This window comes from Pleurodeles waltl, chromosome 1_2 (assembly GCF_031143425.1).
Source record: "Pleurodeles waltl isolate 20211129_DDA chromosome 1_2, aPleWal1.hap1.20221129, whole genome shotgun sequence".
In the NCBI taxonomy this organism is placed as follows: domain Eukaryota; kingdom Metazoa; phylum Chordata; class Amphibia; order Caudata; family Salamandridae; genus Pleurodeles; species Pleurodeles waltl.
In genome coordinates this window covers 707,261,699-707,284,626 of record NC_090437.1, presented here as the reverse complement: position 1 = coordinate 707,284,626, position 22,928 = coordinate 707,261,699, and the positions used below count along the sequence as shown (strand labels likewise).

Below are 22,928 nucleotides of genomic sequence, written 5' to 3'. Positions count from 1 at the left end.
TGCTGGTAGGCTCATGGCTCTACCCATGATGATTTCATGGGGCGACAATCCTGTTTTCTTGTCAGGATTACTTCTCATTGACATTAGAACCAACGGCAAAGCATCTGGCCATTTCAAGTTTGTGGATGCACACATCTTTTCAATTCTGGACTATAGAGATTCATTCATCTGCTCTACGAGTCCTGAAGCTTCTGGGCGGTAACTACAATGGAGTTTCTGCTCAATGTTTAAAGCTGAACATAGCAACTTTATCACTTCATTGTTGAAGGGTCTTCCTCTATCTGATTCCAAAGAGACCGAGAAACCGAAACATGGAATTAGCTCTCTAAGCAGTAACTTAGCTACCATGAGACTATCATTTTTAATTGTATGGAAGCCTCAATCCAGTGACTGAAAATGCACACAATCACCAACACATACTTCAATCCAGCACATGCAGGCAGCTCAATGAAATCCATTTGCATTCTGCTGAATGGGCCTCCTGCCATGCCAATGTGTCCCATATTAACCCCTGTCTCTTTACCAACATTCATTTGCTGGCAGACAATGCATCTATGGCAAACTGCTTTGGCAACCTGTCTAAATTTCGGATTAAACCAGTGTTGCTTAAAACTCCGAACCATTGCATCTCTCCCTATGTGTGCTTGACCATGGTAGTATCTAGACATTTGAGACAGTAGACTATTTGGTAAAACTATCTTCCCCTCTGCTGTCACCCAGACGTCGTCTTCCCTCTGGACACATTTAAGTTTGATCCAATCCCTGCGTTCTTCTTTAGAAACATTGTCATGCATGGTCTTCAGCTCTTCCAAAGTATCAACAATTTACATAGTAAAATTTGTATACACTTCATAAGTTTCAGGTAACAATTCACAATTTCCTTTGAAAGATATGCCATTCAGGATGCAAAATTTTGCAACCTGATCTGCATAAGCATTTCCCAATGACACATAGGGGGTCATTCTGACCTCGGCGGTAAAAGGCGCTTACCGCCGGTCAGAAGACCGCCATAACACCGCCGCGGGCGCTGTAAACCGCCACGGTCATTCTGACCCGCAACTGGCAAACCGCCAAAAACCCGACATCCACAAAAGTCCGCCACACCAAAGGTCAGCGAAAAACTGGCGATGACCAAACCTCCACTGTCACGCCAACAGAAAAACACCCATGCCATTCTGACTCACGAATCCACGCGGCGGTCTTTCAACCGCGGTATTCCATTGGCGGTACACACCGCCGCGGTCAAAATACACACACCCTTACAAAACACAACCACATTGGACAATTTGAAACACACACACCTGATATACATACAAACAACACTCCCACACACCCAATTAAATATAAAACACACACCCACATCACCCACAAACCCTTACGACCACAATAGCGACTGAAGGACTGAGAGAGACAGCACTGCTTAGAGTAGACCAAAACACAGAGGCAAATCACAACATCACCCACACAATTACCACGCACAAAACACCATACACCACAACACTCACCACACTCTACAACACATACACCACCCCTCACCTCATCCACACCACCCCATGGCACCCCAAAGACACCCCAGGTTCTCTGACGCAGAACTCAGGGTCATGGTGGAGGAAATAGTTTGTGTAGAGCCCCAGCTCTTCGGGGCACAGGTGCAGCACACCACCATTGCCAGGAAGATGGAGCTATGGCAAAGGATAGTCAACAGGGTCAATGCTGTGGGACAGCATCCACGCAATCGGGATGACATCAGGAAGCGCTGGAACGACCTACGGGGGAAGGTGCGTTCCATGGTATCAAGGCACAACATCGCGGTGCAGAAGACTGGCGGCGGACCCCCACCTACTCACCCAGAATTCACAGCATGGGAGGAGGAAGTCTTGCACATCCTGCATCCTGAGGGCCTCGCAGGAGTAGGCGGAGGAATGGACTCTGGTAAGTCAAATCTCCACTACTTCATTCCCCCCACCCCACCTGCATGCCAAATCATACCCCCACCCTCACCCCCACCCCATCACACCAACTCCTTGCAAATGGCTCACCATCACAACCCACCCATCCCAAAACCTAGCCCTGCATGCGTCCCCAAAGCATGGACACCCATCACCAAAGCATGCCAACTACACACACCCATCACCCCCACAAGCCACCCTCACAAAAGCCCCCACAAGGGAATGCCTGCACTTGGGTACACGGCCACCCACCCATTACACGAAATGCCACACACAGAAGCAATAACCATACCCTTATACCCCTGCAGGACCCGAACGCCACCACACCGCCACAGGAGGTCCAGAGATGTCCATCCCACCCCCAGAAGAGGCCCCCAGTGATGACAGCAGCTCTGTCGACCTGGACCCAGATGACCAGCCCGGCCCATCGGGGACCTCGGGACAGTCGGTTCCCCACAGACAGCCACAGGCTACAGCAGACCTAACCCCCTCTGGGAACACCAGCACAGCTCCCACCCAGCGGGCCCATGCCTCTGTCTCCAGGACACGTCAATCAGCGGTGTGTCCGCCACTACAGGGCACCCAGGTTGACCCACCACCCCAACAACAACAGGGACCTGGGGGCAGTGGTAGTGGGCACACTGTCCAGGGGACAGAGGGCCAGGAACACAGGGGAACTGGGAGGGCTGCTGTGCGACAGGGGACCCACTCTCCAAGAGGCCCTCTCCTCCATCATGGGAGCATACCACCACTCCCAGGAGACGATGGCTACGGTACTGGGCAGGTTCCAGGAGATCCAGGTACTGCAGGAGGAACAGTACATGGGGTTCAGAGAGGAACTGAGGAACATTAGTTCCGCAATGGGGACCATCGTCGTGGCCCTTAACCAGATAGTCACCACATTGCGGGACCATGTGGCACCCCAAAGGGCCCCTGTCACTAGCCTAGACCAGGAACAGCCTACCACCTCCGCCGGCGCTAGTGGACAGGAGGCCCCCACACAACGACAGGCCACCAGAACCCCACCTCCTGCAGAAGAAGAACCACCCCGCAAGCGGAACCTGAGATCTCACAAGAAGACAGAGTAGGATGCCAAGACCCCCGCCAGCAAACGATACCCACTGATGTCATCCCACTGTCCCACATTGTCACCCTGTCCAACCTTAAACTGCCCCTGCTCCATCCTTCCACAGGCATATGGACAATGCACCTGTGAGACTGAGAACTGGACTCTGCCATGGACATTACTCCACCATCACCCATCACCGTTTTACAATCATGTACCTAAATGTAGCACTTTAATTAAATCACTTATTGCACTTAAAAAATCTGGAGTCTGCTTGTATTCTTAACAAATGTATTAAACATAACGGTGCAAAAATGTTCAGTTACACTGTGATGACAACATACTACTGTCACACGGCTGTAGTCCATGGGCAAACAAAGCAGAGGTCACGCAGTGGGGCCTACAGCTCTGAAAAGGGAAGGGAAAGTCACAAATCAGTTAACAGGAATTGGGGGGAAACACAGACAGTAGAGATGCAGGAGGCTTTAAGTAAATGTAAAATGGTGTGGTTGATTCTTACCTGTGTGCTACTGAAAATACTGTTGTATCACTGTGTCCCTGTTGTCTGTGTCGTCCCCGTCGTCTTCCTCCTCTTCACTCTCCACAGGCTCCACAGCTGCTACAACACCACCATCTGGACCATCCTCCTGCAGGAAAGGCACCTGGCGTCGCAAAGCCAGGTTGTGAAGCATACAGCAGGCCACGATGATATGGCACACCTTCTTTGGTGAGTACATTAGGGATCCACCTGTCATATGCAGGCACCTAAACCTGGCCTTCAGGAGCCCGAAGGTTCTTTCTATGATCCTCCTAGTTCGCCCATGGGCATCATTGTAGCGTTCCTCTGCCCTTGTCCTGGGATTCCTCACTGGGGTAAGTAGCCACGACAGGTTGGGGTAACCAGAGTCCCCCAATAGCCACACACGGTGTCTCTGTAGCTGTTCCATCACATAAGGGATGCTGCTATTTCGCATGATATACGCGTCATGCACTGACCCAGGGAACTTGGCATTTACATGGGAGATGTACTGGTCTGCCAAACAGACCACCTGAACATTCATCGAATGATAACTTTTTCTGTTCCTGTACACCTGCTCACTTCCACTGGGGGGGACCAAAGCCACATGGGTCCCATCAATGGCACCAATGATGTTGGGGATATTTCCAAGGGCATAGAAATCACCCTTCACTGTAGCCAAATCGCCCAGCTCAGGGAACACAATGTAGCTCCGCATGTATTTCATCAGGGCAGACAACACTCTGGACAAAACCTTAGAAAACATAGGCTGAGACATCCCTGATGATATGGCCACTGTTGTTTGGAATGATCCACTTGCCAAAAAATGGAGTACTGACAGAACCTGCACCAGAGGGGGAATCCCTGTGGGTTGGCGAATGGGGGACATCAGGTCTGGCTCCAGCTGGGCACACAGTTCATGTATAGTGGCTCTGTCAAGCCTGTATGTCAGTATGATATGTCGTTCTTCCATTGTCGACAGGTCCACCAGCGGTCTGTACACGGGAGGATTCCTCCATCTCCTCGCAAGTCCCAGCGGACGGTGCCTAGGAAGGACAACATGGAGCACAGAGTCAAGCAACCCACAGGTACGTTCCCACAGCTTGCACAGTACACGATTCGCTATGCATTGAATGGCTTGTATGAGTGGCAATGCAAGGCCTAGGCCTGTGTGACGCAGTAGAAATTAAGCCATGTGGGCCCTTGAAATGGCGGCTGCCTGACCTGTGAAGTGTGACAATGGGATGTGAGGTCAATGCGCTGGCGTGGCACACCGTGGCGGTAGGCAGTCGAAGACCGCGGTGCTAAGCCGCATTGGTTAACATTGAACCCTATGGGTTTCAGGAGCCAATGACGATGTGCGCCGGCGGTCGCGGTACGCACCGCCGCGGGCGTGACCGCCATTTTCTAACTGCTTAATCACTCGAGACCTGATCATCCACAGGAGAGGACCTATACTGCAAGTGCTGCTGTGACCTCGGTCTAGGAGATACAATGGCTGCTGCGACTGGGGAAAGGGCCCCTGCCTTCACATCTGAGGAATTGGAGAAACTTGTTGATGGGGTCCTCCCCCAGTATGCGCTACTCTACGGTCCTCCAGACCAACAGGTAAGTACACAGGGAGCACGTAGTATGGGCTATGCCTGTGTTGAGTGGGGTGGATGTAAGATGGTGAGGAGGTGAGCGAATGAGGAGTGCAACGCACGACAGATGAGAGCATGTGCCACATGGCAAGGTTGGGGAGGGGAGGCCACTCACATCGACCATGCAGAAAAGTGATGATATTTTTTTTCCCACCCTGTACATGTCACATAGGTCAGCGCCCATCAGAAGATCGAAATTTGGCGTGCCATCGCCAAGGACGTCCGGGACCTGGGGGTCCACAACAGATGGGGCACCCACTGCCGCAAGAGGTGGGAGGACATCCGCCGCGGGAGCAGAAAGACCGCGGAGGCTCTGCTGGGGATGGCCTCCCAACGTAGGATGGGCGCCAGTCGTACCTTGACCCCCCTGATGTCCCGGATCCTGGCGGTGGCCTACCCCGATTTGGATGGGCACGTGAGGACATCACAGCAGACACAAGGGGGTGAGTATCAGCACATTCTGCTATATTAGCGCACAGTGGAGGTGTCTGGGTGGGGAGGAGGGCTGTGGCTATCTCTAGGCCAGGGCGCTTTCTGTAGGCTAGGCCCCTCCGTTAGGCATGGCCCTGTGCCCCCGCCCCCCACCTCTGTAGGGTGCTAAGTACAGCTATCCATGGTCCGGCCTCACCTATGTGAGCATTTGTCGGCCATAGACCTGTAGGCCAAGTCACAATAATTGAGTAGTGTACCCCGAGTGCCCGGCGTAGTGCTGGGGGCTTCTGTGTCTGTCCTCTCCGCCAATGGTGCCGCCAATGCATGCACTCAACATGTCTTTCTTTCTTCTCCCCCCCCTTTTTCTTGGTTTTCCTGTTAATGTGTGCATTAGCATCATCAGGCGGAGGAGAAGTGGCATCGGCGCACGAGGGAGCTGCATCTCACATGGGCCCGGAGGGCCATACAACCGACTCCGAGTACACCAGTGAGACGGAGGGCGAGGGGAGCTCCACAACGGGGACCCGTGGAGACGTCAGCGACACCGACACATCCTCGGAAGGGAGCTCCCTTGTGGTGGCAGCAACATCCGTGCCCACCGCAACAACAGGTACAGCCGCCACCCAGCGCACCAGCCCCGCCTTCCCAGCAGCCCCTCAGCGTTCGCCCCGTGCCCCCTCGGCCAGGAAGCCGGCCATCTCCTTCGCCCCTGGCACCTCAGGTCCTGCCCCAGTTACCCCTGCTGCCCTCATTGCGGAGATCATTGACCTCCTGAGGACGCTCATTGTTGGGCAGTCTACCCTTTTGAATGCCATCCAGGGTGTAGAGAGGGAGGTGCATCAGAGCAATGCATACCTTGAGGGCATTCATTCGGGTCAGGCTGCCCAACAGCGATCGTTCAACGCTCTGGCCTCAGCACTGACGGCAGCAATTGTCCCTGTGTCTAGCCTCCCCCCTCCAACTTCCTCAACCCAGTCCCACTCCCCTGTTCCTCTGCCTATCCCAGACACACCTACAGACCAGCCTGCACACACCTCAACACCCAAGGGCAGCTCATCCAGACATAAGCACCACAGATCACACAAGCATTCAACCAAGAAACATCCACATGCAGACATGCCAACAGCCACAATCTCCACTGTGTCCCCCTCCTCCTCGTCTCCCTCCTCCCTCCCTGTCACGTCTCCACTCACACTTGCATGCACAACATCTTCAGCCACTACATCCATCACCAGCACACCCACCAGAACACTCCGCACACGTGCAGTCACCACCCCCACTACCATTTACACATCCCCTGTGTCCTCTCCCTGTGTGTCTGTCACCCCCTCTTCCAAACCACACAAACGCAAGCACCCACCCACCCAACAGCCATCCACTTCACGACAGCCTCCAGCCCAAGCACCTGCACCCAAAGACACCAGACTTCACACTCCTACAACCACATCCTCTTCCTCCACTCCCATACCCACTACACCTAACCGTCCCTCTCTTTCCAAATTGCTTTTCTTTTCCAAACTTGACCTCTTTCCTACAACTCCCCCACCCCGTCCATCTCATAAGACTGCAATCAGCACCTCAGCCACCCCCAAACCAGGACCTATCAGGACTGTTGTCCAAGGACATTGGAGTCCCCCACCCTCAAGGGCAACTACTCCGGCTAGGAGCCAAGGCACGGCCAGCCCACCCCCGGAAAAGCACCCAAAAATTAGCAGTGCCTGGCGCGAGAGGCCACGGACACCAGGGACCAAAATCCCTACCCTGGCTCCATCTGGAAGTGGGGTGCCACCTGGCACAAAGGTGTCAAAGGGCCACAGACGACCAGGGAAGGGTGGGAAGGGCAGCACGCCCGACAAGTCCGGCAGCAGGCCAGCTGCCCAGGAGTGCCCTCCAGCCCCCTCCCAGGTGTGCAGGAGGACACCCAGAGGCCCGGTACGGCAGCCCAGGAGGGCCCCGCAAGCCAACGGACAGAAAGGCAGGAAGGCCCCGCCAGCCACATGTCAGGTGGCGAGTGACACCCATGCCTGGGCCGGAACCGCTAAACTGGGCCCTTTCAAACAAGCACCGCTGAACTGGGCCCTTTCAAACAAGCACCGCTGAACAGGGCCCTGGCAAGACAAGCACCACTGAACAGGGCCCGCCGTGAGAAGCACCGCTGAACAGGGCCCCGCCGTGTCAAGCACCGCTGAACATGGCCCGCCGTGAGAAGCACCGCTGAACAGGGCCCTTTCAAACAAGCACCGCTGAACAGGGCCCCGGCAAGACAAGCACTGCTGAACAGGGCCCGCCGTGAGAAGCACCGCTGAACAGGGCCCCGCCGTGTCAAGCACCGCTGAACAGGGCCCTCCGTGAGAAGCACCGCTGAACTGGGCACCGCCGTCTCAAGCACCGCTGAACTGGGCCCTTTCAAACAAGCACCGCTGAACTGGGCACCGCCGTCTCAAGCACCGCTGAACTGGGCCCCGCCGTCTCAAGCACCGCTGAACTGGGCCCTTTCAAACAAGCACCCCTGAACTGGGCACCGCCGTCCCAAGCACCGCTGAACTGGGCCCTTTCAAACAAGCACCGCTGAACTGGGCACCGCCGTCTCAAGCACCGCTGAACAGGGCCCGCAGTGAGAAGCACCGCTGAACAGGGCCCCGCTGTGTCAAGCACCGCTCCGATGGGCACCGCCGTCTCTGAACTGCTCTGCTGGGCCCTTCATCTCAAGCACCGCTCTGCTGGGCACCACCGTGTCAAGCACCGCTCCGCTGGGCCCTTCATCTCAAGCACCGCTCCGCTGGGCACCGCCGTGTCAAGCACCGCTCCGCTGGGCCCTTCATCTCAAGCACCGCTCCGCTGGGCACTTCATCTCAAGCACCGCTCCGCTGGGCACTGCCATGTCAAGCACCGCTCCGCTCGGCCCTTCATCTCAAGCACCGCTCCGCTGGGCCCTTCATCTCAGGCACTGCTCCGCTGGGCACCGCCGTGTAAAGCACCGCTCCGCTGGGCACCGCCATCTCTGAACTGCTCTGCTGGGCCCTTCCTGTCAAGCACCGCTCCGCTGGGCCCTTCATCTCAAGCACCGCTCCGCTGGGCACCGCTGTGTCAAGCACCGCTCCGCTGGGCCCTTCATCTCAAGCACCGCTCTGCTGGACACCGCCGTGTCAAGCACCGCTCCGTTGGGCACCGCCGTCTCTGAACTGCTCTGCTGGGCCCTTCCTGTCAAGCACCGCTCCGCTGGGCCCTTCATCTCAGGCACCGCTCCGCTGGGCCCTTCATCTCAAGCACCGCTCTGCCGGGCACCGCCGTCTCTGAACTGCTCTGCTGGGCCCTTCCTGTCAAGCACTGCTCCGCTGGGCACCGCCGTCTCTGAACTGCTCTGCTGGGCCCTTCATCTCATGCACCGCTGGCCCATTGGCAGGGCCGGATCTGTGTCGGGCAGGGCTTCACGAAGGCCACCATGCCTCCTCCATGACCAGTGGAGTCTGTAATCCACCTGATGGACTGTGGCAATCCACCCACTGTAGAGACTTGTGAGACTGTGGCTTTGCACTCCCCAGGATGGTACAGTGGGCAGTCCACCCACTGTAGAGACTTGTGAGACTGTGGCTTTGCACTCCCCAGGATGATACAGTGGGCAATCCACCCACTGTAGAGACTTGAGAGACTGTGGCTTTGCACTCCCCAGGATGGTACAGTGGGCAATCCACACACTGTAGAGACTTGAGAGACTGTGGCTTTGCACTCCCCAGGATGGTACAGTGGGCATGGAGGCCCCTCGTGGATCTGGCGTCATGGACTCATGTGGCTGAGGTGCCCCCCCTTCCCTTCCCCCTGAGGTGCCTGTAGTTTTATCATCTGATGACCCAGCAGTGTTCTCTCCAATGGAATCTGGTCTAGTGTGTGGGCTTTGCCCATGTGTTTGTGCACATTGGCCCACGAACGATGGAACTTTGCAAAAATGTGCCGGACTTTTGGCCTATGTATATATTTTTAATTATGTTATTTATTTGATATATATATTTCATATTTCATTTTCACATTACTTCAAATGTCCAATAATATACTTCAATTTTTATGATCATTTAATTTTGTCTTTGCATTATTCCATGGGGTTTGGGGGGTGTCACTCTGACTTGTTGCTCTACATTGGTGTGTAGGGATTTGGGGGGGTGGGTGATTATTGCGTATGTGTGTGGCCGTAACCTTTTCTCCTCCCCCCTCCCCTGTGTCGTAGGTGCAGTACTCACCGTTGTCGTCTGCGCCGGCGTTCGTGCTCCTGGTAGAGGAGCAGGTAGACAATAGCTGCGCTGTTTGTTTGTCCCGCCGTGGCGGTCGGAGTGTTAAAGTGGCGGGCTGTGTCGGCGGTTCCCGCCAGGGTCAGAATTCCATTTTTTTGACCACCTGCCTGTTGGCGGGTTGGCCGCTGCTTTATCACCGACCGCCAGGGTTGGAATGACCCCCATAATCTTGTGACCTCTGATGTGCACTGCATTTCACCACAACAATTTTCTCAGGCTTTTGAACTGCTTGTATTCCTCACTGGTGAACCAGAAGAAGTTAAGAAACCTCTCTGCGATCATATCTGGCCAAAATCATGCACAAAGCCGAATCCATGTTGACTATCTGTATAGATCATCACTTTCATCTGACTCTAAATTTGGCATGCTCTAGTAAGAGCAACCAATTCTGCTACTTGTGCAGAAAACACTCCCCGAAGCCATGAAGCTTCCACTTTGCCAGTGATAGTACATACTGCATATCCTGCTCTCAAAGTGCCCACATTATCTCTTAAACAGGACCCATCAACAAATATAATTTGATCATTTTCTTCTAGGCAGGTGTCTCTAATATCTGCTCTGGGTTTTGTGCATAACTCTGTAATTTCCAAAAAATCATGTTCAGTATCATCCAATTTATCTGAACCAACATTTTCAATTGGAAGTAAAGTTGCTGGGTTAAGCACTGTACATCTTTTGATCATTTCATTAGGTGACCCTAGGACTGCAGTCTCATAACTGGTCAGTCTAGCACTGGTCAGATACTGTGACTTTGAATGAGTTAACAAAATTTCTATTGAATGAGGCACCATCATAGTAAGAGGATATCCCATTACAATATTCTCACTTTGAGCAATACTCTGCTCTACTGCTGAAATGGACCGCAATCATCCTGGTAAAGCTGCTGCGACCGGATCCAAAGTAGCTGAAAAATATGCTACTGGACAATTGACACACCATGTGTCTGAGTCAAAGCAGACAAAGAACATTCATCACATTCATGACAAAACAACAGAAAACTCTTAGTGTAATCAGGCATACCTAAAGCTGGAGGTTGAGAAAAACTCTCTTGCAGTTCAGTGAATGCTCTCATATAGTCTGCATCCATCATTATAGGATTGGAAAGATCTTTATGAGTCAACCTCTGTAAGGGCTTTGAAATAACTGAGAAATTTGGAATCCACTGGTGACAATAACCAACCATTCCCAGAAACATCCTCACATCTTTTTGTATACTTGGTACTTTCATCTGTAAAATTGTCGCAACTCTCTCTCTCAAAATTCTCTAAGTTCCTTTCTCAATCAGATGACCCAAATATTTCACCTCTTTCTGACAATACTGCAATTTAGTAGGGGACACTTTATGGCCATTGTCTCCCAGGAAATTCAATAATGCAATCGTATCATATTTACATCCTTTTGTTTTTGATGCAATTAGTAAATCATCTATGTATTGCATCAACGTTGACTGGTAAGGTATAACCAATGACTCTAGATTATTTTTCAAGATCTGTTTGAAAATAGATGGTGACTTTGAAAACCCCTGTGGAATTCTACCAACAGTAGACTTTTCCCAAAAATTTAAAACAAAAGAGATATCTACTGTCCTGGTGAAGAAGCACAGAGAAAAATGCTTGACACAGCTCTAACACAGTCAACCACTCAGTATCACATGGAATCTGAAACATAATCACAGCTGGATTTGGCACAATTGGACAACACTTGATCACAATGTCTTTTATTTTCCTAAGATCCTGTACAAGACAAATTTTCCCAAGTGGTTTTCTCAAACCCATTATTGGTGAATTTTACGGGCTACTTAACACCTCCCTCAAAATGTATTTCTCCACAAACTGTTCTATCAAAGGTCTTACACCTTCGATTGCCTCAATTGTCATCGGATATTGTGAAGTCTGAGGGTCTGAGACACTGCAATTCTAACTGGTTCTACTCCTTTGATCAACCCAATATCCTTTCCTGAAATATCCCAAACTCTAGACTTAACAGTCTTTTGAAAATCAACAGGAAGACCTTTAATTTCAAAAACTGGAAAGAAATTAATCAAAGGTGTTTCTTCAATCTCTGGCTCATCAAAACTAATCAAAGGAAATTCCCCAGACATCGACTCATTGTTGACAGTACGTGTCGAGTCTTCATCATCACTGTTTGTCTGAATCTCAGTTCCCTCATCTGTACAAGTAATTGAGCATCTTGTTTTACACAACAGATCTCTACCCAGGAGTGATACAGGACTTGAGTCACAAACCACAAACTTATGTAAACCCTTAAAATTACCAATCTTAACAATAATTGGTTCTGTAATAGGATTTGTCAAATGTTTGTTTGCACCTCCCACACTCTGAACTGTCCTCCCTGACAGAGGTAAATCTGGAACTTCTACAGCTCTCACTGCTGAGCGTGTAGCTCCAGTATCAACCAGAAAAGAAACTTCATGACCATGCACCTTTGCCTTCACATAAGGACCCTTCTGATCCACTTCTAATGATGCAGCCATCCAATACTCCTCCTCATGTCAACTATCCATCAGCCATACATCGTTTATTCCATTCTCACTATGTAAAGGAAATTGATTCACTGTATTGTCACTCTGGTTCGATTTCCAATTTGTGACCACCTGAGAAAGCATCACTTGTTGCTGATCCATAGGACTCTGTGGCATCTGTAATTGTTTAGATATTTGAATTTGTTGTGCAGGCACCATCTGCACTTGTGGCTGTAACTGCTGTATCTGGGGCATTTGTACTTTGTTATACCTGCCGTTGTACATTTTTTACTTGCTGTATTGGCTGTAAGGGTTGAAAACCCTGCATTGGATTAACATCATTCTGGAAATTCTGAATTTGACCTCTCATTCTTGGTCTTTTCATGTTCTGAAACGTATTGAATCCATTTGTCTGTTAAACAACACCCCCTTGATTCAACATTGGGCACTGTAATTTCCAATGTCCCATTGCCCCACAAACATGACAAGGTAACATTCTTTTTCCCTGCTGCTCTCCTTGCACCATCACAGAATTTAAATCCACAGTTCGATTACCAAACAGAAGTGTCATTCCACCAAGTCCTCTATCTCTGCCTTGATTCTGCAACATACCATTTCCCTGCAGCTGCTGCTGGAAATTCCCTTGAATCCCTGTCTGTGCAGCTTTAATCAGCATCACCATTGCTTTCTCTTTCAACATTCTCTGTTTCAATTCCATCTCATCACTATAGTATTTTGCATACTGTAACACCTCATCAATCGGTTTTGCTTGCCAACAGATCAAATGACTCTTAATCATCTGGCCAATCTCTAGTCTCAATCCTTCGACAAACCTGAACACAAAATGAATCATGTCTTTCGGCTCAATTGTTTCTGTACCACTGTAATGTTTAAATGCTTTTAACAACGTTTCATAGTGCGCATGGATCGACTCTTTCCCTTCCTGAGCTGTTCTATCTATGAGTTGCCAATCAATGTTCTTTGGCGAAATCCTCATTTTCAGGAACTCAATGACCTTTTAGTAACTTTCATTACTTCAGGAGACAGTGCACCTGTTTTCAGATCTCTTTGTGGTTCACTTGTAGGCCAATCTTCACTCTTTTTACACACAGTCAACAAATCTGCTGGAACAACAATATCAAAGAGAGTATTAAAGTCCTTCCACAGGCATTTCACAAGTTTCACAAACCTATCTGTCTGCTGATACCATTTCACTGGCTTCTCTCTCAATCTGGGGAAATCATTTGTAAAACTCAAAATATCACTCCCTCCTGGAGTTTCTCTCATCGCCAACATCTTCACTGGTTCTCTTGTCTGCATTATATCTACAAGAGGAGTATCTAGATCATTCTTCGGCCTTTCTCTTTTCTTGACCCATATGCCTTCCCATTTTTCTAATGATCTCCAAATTTGTACTCTCTCAAGTAATTCCCCAAGGTGTGTTTTCATCCCTGCAGACTTCATGTGTTCAAAATCTTCTATGTCAAAATGTAATCTATAACTTCTCTTCAGGTTCTTCAATTTTGTAGGATCTATTTCGTATTTGTCTGCTAATTCCTTTAATTGCTGATGTACTTCAGCTGCTCCGTCTGTAGTTAACTTACACAAGTATCCCAACTGGGCTTCAGTATATGATTCAAGTCTATTTACTCCCATTGCCCCTTCAAGAAGTTCACCCGCTTCCATTGATAATCTTGTTTTGTTTATAACTTCATCTCCCTTATTTTGATTCTCTGGAACATTTGAAACACTCATATCTTCTAACCATTTTGTTATTTCCTGTGCAGTCAGACCCTTCAATGAAACCTTATCAGACTGAACACTCGGTAACTGCTGCTACATTGGACTCATACGTTGTGGAGTCAATATTCTCCTCTCCTGACCACTGCATGATCCAGTAATTTCTGAATTTCTAACATGAGACAGATCTATTAAAGACTTGTTTAAGGTTTGTCCCATAGATGACATAAACCCAATGTTTCCATTCTGACTTTGAACTACTTGATTCACTACACCCCTGTTGCCCTGGACATATAAAGGCATAGGTGGAGCAAATGTAATTGGTAGTGAAATTGCATTTGGGCTTCTTGTCTCTACATTCTGAGACTGCATTATTCCCAAATTCTGCATCTGTGGCAACAATATCGGAGTAGGCTCTCTCTGAATCAATCTCAGCTCTTGTGGATTCTGACTCATCTCCTGTAAGAGCACTTCTAAAAGCTTTGAAAAACCTAATTTTCCACAAAATCTATTAAAAAACAATAATTAGGAAGTGACTACAATCCCACAATCCTCTTCAACACTCTTCTCGTCCAATTGCACTACACGATTGTCCACCAATCCATGCGCGACCTTTCTTGCTAACCAACCTATCCCAGCGTGGCCCGAAAATTACGTCACACTCACACACAGCAGCTGACAAAGACTTGCGGCTTGTCCTCCTAGACTCGAAACACTCAAACTAAAATGCGAAAATTAATCGCGAGCACTTCTTCAAAACAAAAAGAAAAGAAAGTTGTCTATATACTATAGGTAGAGTAACATAATTGCTTCAGAAACCTTCCAAATTTCACTATCGGCTTCACTCTTGCAGTTATTCTTTTTCACAGTTCCCCAGATTGCCAAGCAAAATTCGACCTGCAAATTTTCCCCTCAACTGATCAATGGAGACAGTCCTGGTGCACATGGAACTGGCCAAATCTCAGTTGAAAATTTCAAACACCCAGTTTAACTCAAAAACTCGACTTACCAATCACGCCCGATTGTTCTACTAAACAGACAAATTACAACATATACTAAGGCCCATATTTATACTTTTTTAGCGCCACATTTGAGATGCTTTATGATGCAAGAGCGGCGCAAACCTACAAAATACAATTGTATTTTGTAAGTTTGCGCTGTGTTGCGGCAAAAAATGATGCAAATGCAGCGCTAAGAAAGTATAAATATGGGCCTAAGTGTCTCACTACAATTTTTGATATACTCCGGAGTCTTAGATCTCTATCATCAGGTCCGTCTTATCAACAACCACGAGACAATTTTTCCAAGCGCCACACACATATGAAGTTCGCCGACCTCCCTACTCACATACTTCAGAGTATGTCAACTCTATTTTTAACACTATTTTCTGTTCTGGAGTACGCCAACTCCCTAAAAACTCACAAGCAACTCAATCAACTGCAGATTAGCTAAAGCTGTGCAAGCGTATATCTACTCACACTCAATCTAACAACAGAACCCTAAGAAAACTCCTTACCAACCCAGGGAACCTCTAAGGACCGGGGAAAGTCACTTTAGGCACTTAGCAACTCATTTTATCAAATTTGAACAACATCTTAAAAAATTTATAATAACATTTTTCACAATTTATGAAGCAAGCCATGACATCATCAAAAAGATACGCAACTAAACTCTGCTACCAAAACTGTTAACGCAGAGAAATTCTCGCTATATTTTAGACTGAATAGTGGATTTCACACACTAGGTCAATGAACGGAAACTAACATGTTTTAAGGGGATGTCATTTGAAGTACGTCATAAAATATCACAAATAACATACGTAAAACAGTTCAACCTCAATAACCATACCAGTTTATTAAGAAGTTAATCATTTATTTTCCTATATTAACAATGCTAAATTCACAAAAATAATTCTCAAACACAAATGATACATATAGAGGAACAACAAATGCTGATTTGAAAGCCAGATATATCTGTACTTAATGAAAGCATAAAGACAAATTATCTCAATGGTTAGAACACAAATCCATAGCACTAGAATCTGAGCAAGATAAATTGGCTACATCTGAATAATGATAAGACAAGAAAATATAAAAGACAAATCATGAGCATGTGAGAAACTCCTCCCTCACTAAGCACTAATAGCATTGACAGGTTTGGCTTCATGTAAAAGGTTTAGTGACACAAAGTTAGAAAACATCTAGCTAGGGTATTATAAAAAATATGCAGCAGTAAATAAGCAATTGCAGCTGGTACCTGAAAAACAAAAGACTAATAACAATTCACAGATATATATATATATATTAACAAATTACTACAGAAATCAGCAACAACGTCTACTTCGTCAGTGGGACAGCATCAGGCACCAATCATCAGGATAGGAACAGAATAAGGAATGACGAATGAATGAACAATGAACACCAAACAATGGTGACTGAACATTAAATTAAACTTGTTAAATGAAAATGATTGGATAAAGCATAAGGTGAGATAGTTATGACCAATCAGAACATTAACAGATATCAAAATTATACAATTAGTTTACTCCAAGCTCTTCTATTTGCTGTTATTCCATTGACGGAATCTAAACTAATACTTTTTACATTCGCGAGTTCCTCCTTTCCGTCTCGTCTGTGGATCCTTTGTTTCCACTCCACCAAAATACGAAGTCACAGGAAGAACGATTACAAATTGTTATTTCATTTACCCTAGAAGAAAGACATACAAGTTAAAAGCATATCTCTAAACAATGAAGTCAGCCAGGCTACAGAACACATTAGAAACATTTTATACAGTTTGCATTACACAATGACCTTGCATCTGCTTCTACTTCAATCGAGCAGAAGCCACTAAATACACATTTATTTATATTATTTGTTTTAGCTAGGAAACACACTCTCTTGTAGAGACAGAATAATTTCATCAGCTTAAGTTAGCATAAACAAAATATAGGCATTACATAACATGGTGGCCATTCAATTAGTCACATTTTTGCCGACATGATAATATTATCTAATTAATCCACACATTAATCTGTAAGTATGATGACGTAAAGACTCAACATTTTATTAGTAATTTTTCTGCTTCCACACTACTGAACAGCAGCGCTATTTCTTATCACATTGAATCATACAAAGATAAAGGAACAACTGCAGTGCTTTCTGGAAATGGATAAAAGAGGTTCAAAGGACACTGCAGCTGTGATATGAAATTATTTAATTATGATTTCAATGTGCATTCTATTGACCTTATTCATTCAGACTACGTTTTGTCAGAGTGGTCTGTTACTAGTTAATGAACAACACATGGTCACCTTTAAAAACAGGCGAACTGCTTACCTGTGATCAAGGCTCACTACACAAGTCAAAATGCATCAGGATTATAAGCCACATCACAACTACACACTAACACCACAACCTACCAGCACTCACAACAAAACACCCCCACCCCACCAAGCACTCTACACATACTACACCCACCCACAACAAAACCACCATGTCACGTCAAAAGCACCCATGCTTCAGTGACAATGAGACATTGGGGGTCATTACGACCCTGGCGGAAAGCGGAGAAGCAGTGGTAAGACCGCCAACATGCTAGCGGTCTTTTTTTGGGAATTATGACCATGGCGGTTACCGCCATGGTCATCCGCCGCTTCTCCGTTCAGCCTGCCAGGGTGGAGACGACAGCTGGGCTGGAGACCAGGGTCTCCAGCCCGGCGGTCGTCACTATACCGCTGGCGGTATTTTGACCCGGCTGACAGCCATGGATTTCATGCGGTTTGGAACCGCCATGAAATCCATGGCGGTAAGCACTATAAGTGCCAGGGAATTACTTCCCTGGCACTGATAGGGGTCACAGGACTTGATTTGGTGGCGCAACCTCCACTTCCCCGCCGCCCGCCAGTATGGCTGTTGGCCGCTCTCCGTCCGAAAAAGGACGGAGAGCTGCCAACAGTCATATTACGCCGAGCGGCAAACCGCCAGCACTGGCGGTCTTCCGCACGGCGGTCCCTCTGCGGTCTTGGTAAAAGACCGCCGAGATCAAAATGACCCCCAATGAGTTGAGGGCCAGGGTCAATGAAATAATCAGGGTAGAGCCACAACACTTAGGGGCACAGGTACAGCAAACCTCCATAGCCAGAAAAATTGAGTTATGGCAGAGAATAGTCAACAGGGTCAACTCAGTGAGCAACCATCCATGCACAAGGGAGAACATCAGGAAGAGGTGGAACAACCTCAGGGGGAAGGTGCGTTCCATGGCTTCACAACACCAGATAGCCATGCACAAGACTGGCGGTGGGCCCCTACCTCCTGTCCCAGAGCTCACATCGTGGGAGGAGAAATTCACGGACATCCTGCATCCTGAGGGCCTGACTGGAATACTCGGAGGTCTGGACTCTGGTGAGTAACTACCACTCCCCTGGCACTAATTTGACCTGTCCAGCATGCTTCCTCACCACCCAAACACTCCCCAATTCACCCAATCTCCCACTACACCTCCCAGCTAACCACCTAATGCCCCTCGCCTGCATGGCACAATACCACCCTGCCCCAATGCCTACACACTCCCTGCCAAGTGCACGGATACCACAGCCAATTACTAGCACTACGATGCCCACAATGCACTAGTCCATCTACATCAAAACCTGCAATGTGCACTTCACATCACATTTCTTGCATGTATGACTATTGCACTATCTACAACAACTGGATGCTTCGACTGAGGACCACTACATGGTCACAATGCCAAACAACGCCAAAAATAGGCACAGCACTGTCACCAAAGCTGAGGGACACTTATCTAGATCAATAACCCTGAAATGGACTGAGCAAGGGCATGAAACTAAGAAGGTACATTCCATGCACAAGATGCACAGACAGGACGAGCTACCTTGCATGCCCACATACTCTCCCCCCACCTGAAAACCATGCTGCAATTTACAGCCATGCCCACTCATATCTAGTAAGCCAGAATGGCCACCAGCTAACATGCCACACCTGTCATGTGAACACAGGAACAGAACCCACCCACTGAGCTAAAGCTACCAAGCTTGATACACAACAACCCCAAGAAGCATGGTACACATGTCACAGTCCACTATCAGACAAACAGACAACAAACCACACCTCCACCATTTAACCCTCTCTCACTCCATCCACAGGTACCCCTGCCACTGCCACTATGGAGAGGATACCAGAGACAGCCAGCCCTCCTCAGGATGAAGGTCCCAGTGAGGACAACACTGCTGGATGTCTGAATAGTGATGACCTACCCGGCCCATCTGGGACCCCTGGTCAGTCTACCACACCATGCCTCACTCTGCCCACATCAAACCCCCCCACCCTGTGGCACCAACATCTTAGCCAACCCTTCACCCACAAGCCTGTGGCTCAAGGAAAGTTAAATCAATTGTGTGGCCCACAGTACAGGTACTTCAGTCAACCCCTCACACCCAAGACAATGCAGGTCTGCTGACACTGGGAGTGGGCAAACCTTGCTAGGGGCACACCTCATGGGGCGGGGATGTGGGAGGGGACCTGTGGGCCTGAGGACTGGGCAGCCATGGGAATCATTTGACCAGGAAGCCCTGGGTGCATATCAACAATCCCAGGAAAGGATGGGCCAGATCATAACCACATTGGTGGAAAACAGAGGCTGCAGAGGGAATACCACCAGGTGGCCATGCAGCAGTAGCAGGCCCACAATGCCACCATGGCCTCCATTGCAGAGGTGCTCAAGAACAATAACACCACCCTGCATGCTACCTCCACCCATCAACAGACTCCTTCCACTCGCCACATCACAACAGAACCTTCTACATATGTGGCTGTTTATGGAATGGAAGACCTGCCAGGGGAACCACAGGCCTCAGGCACCCCTCCCTGTTTAGCTGAAAAACCCCTTCCCCCACAAACGTGGACGTCTATCCTGACATCCAGCTGCAGCAGATGCAAAGACAAAACCCACTGCCAGGAAGTGACCGTTTTCTGTTTACTCTCCCTTGTGTACCACTGAGACATCCTATTGACTGTTCAATGCCATTACTCCATTTTCCAATGGCCCATGGACACTGGATCTGTGCTACCTACAGCTGAGTCACCTACTCTGAGGATTCCAACTACCATGACCCCACTCAACACCTGTTTGCCACTGAATGCACAATAAACACTATACATCACAGCTACTGCATTTGTGTCTTTATTTCTACATACACAAATGTATGGTCTGCAAAAATGTTATGTGGGTATGGCCCCCTAAGCCAACAGGCAGTAAAATGGACTGCAGAGGAAGGCATCCTCTGTAGGAGACACGGTACAACAGATATGTCCCAGGGTAGATGTAAGGGAGTCACTAGTACAGGCAAACACCAGAGTATATCCACTTATCCAACCTGCAAAAAGACCATGACAAAGACAACAATCAGTATAGTAGGCTTGGTAACACACAAAGCACATTTGCAGTACACAGTTGCCATGTCCAGTGTAGATAGCCATCTAAACAGGGCACAACAGATATCACTTCTACATGACCAGTCTCCGGTAATACATCACAAAACACTGTAGCTGGCGTCTGTTGTGCGCTATACGCTAATCTGTGAACAGTAACCAAAGGCTAATAAAAATGAATGGCTCAAGCACTAGGTAGGAGAGCCAAAGATTAACAGTCCTCAGACACTTGCTGTAATAACAAGAGAACAGGAGAATGCAGCATAGATAGCACAATACAGGCTTGTCCATAGGAGATGTGACTCTTGCAACCTGCAGAGAGTACACATGGTAGAGATGATACATTTTAAGTCAGCACATTACATGCATTCAGTCACCTCCCAAAACATACACATAGGGATAGGAACACATTACACCATCACTGGTAATCCAAATCAGGAAGACCATTGACAGCAAACTGTGTTGAAATAGTACATATGCAAATACACCCACTACGTACCTGTATGTTACTGGAAGTACTGATTTATGAGCTCAGTCCTAGAGTCAGTTGCACCTTCCTCATCTGCCTCCTCATCACTCCTCATCATCCAGCCACTGTTCCAGCTTCCTCCTCACCACCAGCTAGAAAGGGTATCTGACATCTCAGGGCCAGATTGTGGAGTATGCAGCAGGCAACTATGATCTGGCATACTTTTGGGGAGTGTAGAGGAGGGCACCTCCAGAGACATGCAGGCGCCTGGCCTTCAGGAGGCCAAATGTCCTTTCTATTACACGCCTCGTCCTGCCAATGGCCTCATTGAAACAGAGTTTCCCTGGAGTGGCAGGGTACCTCACTGGTGTCAACAGCCAGGGAAAGTTAGGGTAGCCAGAGTCACCTGTGTGCAAAGAGGTAGGACCTTTTACAATACAAGTACAGCCACAGAGAATAATGTGATGACAGGTGCCATAAGAGAGACACACTTCCAAATACATACATACCAGTGGGCCAAGCTCTTCCTCTCTCTGTAGTCGTGCCATCATGTGGGGGACACTGCTGTTCCTCAGAATGTAGGAGTCATGCACAGATCCAGGAATTTTTTCTGTCACTTGGGAGATGTATTTGTCTGCCACACACACCACCTGCACATTGATGGAGTGGTAGTTTTTTCCTGTTCCTATACACCTGTTCATTGGCACTGGGAGGGAACAAGGCTATATGGGTGCCATCTATGGCCCCTATCACATGAGGGATGTGTCCCACATCATAGAAGTCAGCCTTCACATAGGCCAAATCCCCTCTTTAGGGGAACCTGTTGTAGCTGTCCAGGTGTTTCAAGAAAACACACAGTACATCCTTCAACACAAGATTAAACATGGGCTGTGAAATCCCTGCTGCCAAGCCCACTATAATCCGAATGGAGCCTGTGGCAATAAAGTGTAGCACTGACAGAACTTGAACTGTGGGAGGGATGGCAATGGGACTACGTATGGCAGGCAATAGATCTGGCTCCAACTGGGTACATAGTTTCATGATCGTCTGACAATTCCGATGATAGATCTGAATGGTAGGCCTCTCCTCCAGGGTTGCAAGGTCCACTAGCGGATGGTACACTGGTGCATGTCTCAAAATCCTCATGACAGGGTATCTAGGATAGAGAGGAGAGAATGTACAATGTGAAATGCATTCCTCACGTGTTAGCAGAACATATCTTAATCGCACACACCTAACACTGTAGACATGCTGCACACTGGTGACACATACTAAATTGGGCATGCTGAAGCGGCATGGACACCATCCTAGCTGCACATTGCTGCCCCTGATCAATAATCTCTGACATACATCAAATGTGTCAGGTTACATATGAGTTACACTGAGATGTCCTGCCCTGAACATGTATGTAGTCATGCTAATTATCCATATGGTAACACCACCTCTGAGACAACGAGTATCTGGACCTGCACGTCATCTGACAACCAGCAATATAAGGCCGCTGTATCATGCATGCCACATGTATAAGTCAAACCATGATGGGGCATTCAGGTGAAAAAAGTATATGGCCTAGTTAATTTCCATGCATCAAGGCATGATATGTGCATAAAATGGCAGCTGCCTGTCCTGCAGCACTGGACAGATGGAAGTGACCTAAGTCCATCGGCATATGTCAACATGGCAGTAGGTGGTCGTAACCACTGTGCAACTTCTCATTGGGTAACACTGCTGCCTATGGGGGACTGAAGCCAATGGCCATCACCGCCAGCAGTGTCGTCCTGTAAACGGTGACCATGACCACCATTTTCTGCAGCCTTGCTCGCTTGACTCCTGACACTCTTGCAAGCAAGACCTCCACAAGCTGAGCTGCTGTGTACCATCTCTGGGAGCCATCATGC

General features: G+C 48.3%; 1 protein-coding gene across 1 annotated transcript in view; it reads right to left on the bottom strand.

Moving 5' to 3' along the window:
• Positions 1-16,011: 16,011 nt before the first annotated feature.
• TLR2 (toll like receptor 2) overlaps positions 16,012-22,928 on the bottom strand; it is a 321,825-nt gene continuing 314,908 nt past the window's right edge. Inside the window, exon 6 of the transcript XR_011205421.1 lies at positions 16,012-16,820. The gene's annotated coding sequence lies outside the window, so the exon portion shown is untranslated. The remainder of the gene's footprint in view (positions 16,821-22,928) is intronic.